Consider the following 2525-nt stretch of genomic DNA (forward strand, 5'->3'; position numbering starts at 1 on the left):
CCCATCCAACCAGGACCTCCAGCATGCACTGGGGCGGTTTGCAGCCGAGTGTGAAGCGGCTGGGATGAGAATCAGCACCTCCAAATCCGAGGCCATGGTTCTCAGTCGGTAAAGGGTGGCTTGTTCCCTTCAGGTTGGTGGAGAGTTCCTGCCTCAAGTGGAGGAGTTCAAGTATCTTGGGGTCTTGTTCACGAGTGAGGGAAGGATGGAACGGGAAATTGACAGGTGGATCGGTGCAGCTTCTGCAGTAATGCGGTCGATGTACCGGTCCGTCGTGGTGAAGAAGGAGCTGAGCTGTAAGGCGAAGCTCTCGATTTACTGGTCAATCTACGTTCCGACTCTCACCTATGGTCATGAACTTTGGGTCATGACCGAAAGGGCAAGATCCCGGATACAGGCGGCCAAAATGAGCTTTTTCCACAGGGCGGACGGGCGCACCCTTAGAGATAGGGTGAGGAGCTTGGTCACCCGGGAGGAGCTCAGAGTAGAACCGCGGCTCGGGCATCTGTTTTGGATGCCTCCTGGGCGCCTTCCTAGGGAGGTGTTCTGGGCATGTCCCACCGGGAGGAGGCCCAGGGAAAGACCCAGGACACGCTGGAGGGACTATGTCTCTCGGCTGGCCTGGGAACGCCTGGGCATTCCCCCGGAGGAGCTGGAGGAAGTTTCTGGAGAGAGGGAAGTCCGGACATCTTTGCTTAGACTGCTGCCCCCGCGACCCGATCCCGGATAAGCGGAGGAAAATGGATGGAATTTGTCAATTATGAGGGCAGCACGGTGGAGCGGTGGTTTAGTGCTGTTGCCTCACAGCGAGAAGGTTCCGGGTTTGAGCCCCAGCCAACCCGGGGCCTTTCTGTGTGGAGTTTGCATGTTTTCCCCGTGCTTGCGTGGGTTCTCTCCAGGTGCTCCGGCTTCCTCCCACAGACATGCAGCATAGGTTTATTGGTGTCTCTAAATTGCCCGTTGGAGTGATTGTGTGTGTGAGTGGTTGTTTGTCTGCGTGTTTGCTCTGCTATGGACTGGCGACCTGTCCAGGGTGTACCCTGCCAGCTGGGATTGGCTCCAGCCCCCCATGATCTCGTTTGGGACTAAGTGGTATAGAAAATGGATGGATGGATTTAAATTATGAGATCCCGTAATATCACTTGGTGACAAACCCAGTATATCAATATAGGGAGAGGTGGTCCTGGAATGAAAATATGTCCTCAATGATTGGTGCGTTTGCATCGTTTTCACATTAAGGGAGCAGCTTAATGGCAAAACATTATTTGTTGTGTGTTTGTAGGGGCCAATAAATCACATAAGAATAAGTGTGAGTTGTAAATTTTGAGTGCAATTAATGCTAAATACATTAGGACTGTGAGGCTGTGGCCCCTAATTTGTTCAATCAATAGTAAGCCTAGCATCATATTTGGAGCGTTATTACTCCGCTACACATTAACATTATATTCAGTATTAGAGCAACAAATTCAAAACACACCAGAAACTACATAATGCAATAACGCAGTCATGGGGCAGGAGTCTTCTTTCATGTTATTCCATGCTTTGCTTCAGTCCTATGTCCATTTGAAATCCATGACCTCACCATCAGACTGGCTTATAGCCAACTAATCTTTTCATTAACAGTTGTAGGCTTTTTAACCGGATCCAGCTTGACCTATTTAGCTTCTGATTTCTGACTAGCTTTGCCCTGCTGCGACTTGAAATACTTTAGCATTTTCACCTGTTTTTTTTTTTTTTGTCATTTTTATGACGTTACGCTGGAATGTGCAACTGACCCAGTGTGACCTGCACAGGCTGGTTACATTGTGACACAATTAGCCTAACTGCCTGTTTTTATTATATTTAATTATTTGAATTTTAGTCTAATATGCTGCTGAAAAGGCAAGTTGTTGTAAAAGTATTAGACCTTGGACTTTTTATATATTCATGTATTCAGTCTCTTTCATGTGTAAATGATGTATCGGGTCAATCAAAATAGGTGCTGGACACAATCTGAGAGGTGCTAGGCCTGGATCCAGCTTGTTCTGGCACAAATTAACCCCTGCCTCTGGTCTACCCAAAGGAGAATGCAGTGTTTCTGGTGATTCCCACTGGATCAGAACCTTTGTTCAGGTATGCAGATGCAGGTAAAAACAGTATACAATTTAGAACATAACAGGTTTGTCAAATCTTAAGCTGGATTCAGTCAAATGCAAAAAATGTTCTGCATATAGAAACTCTGAAGCAAACTTACAGATGACTGGTGAGAGCTGCTGGGAGGCAACTATATACAGTCCATGTGTGAATTGAATAACCAACAGTTGGCTAAAAGCTCCTTGGACCTTCATAGTTGTGTGCTATTTCACTGTGAGTTTGGCAGAACAGCAACTCTTTCACATTACAAAGTCTTGTGATTTAAGCATAAATTTCCAAACCTCCGCTTAGGATATTTTTACACATACACACAGCTATAAAGTTACAACAGTATGAAGATATGTAAGTACAGACCTATCTTATAAAGTGGCTACAGCACATTTATATATATA

Source organism: Monopterus albus, unplaced genomic scaffold (genome assembly GCF_001952655.1).
Source record: "Monopterus albus unplaced genomic scaffold, M_albus_1.0 scaffold39.1, whole genome shotgun sequence".
Lineage (NCBI taxonomy): Eukaryota > Metazoa > Chordata > Actinopteri > Synbranchiformes > Synbranchidae > Monopterus > Monopterus albus.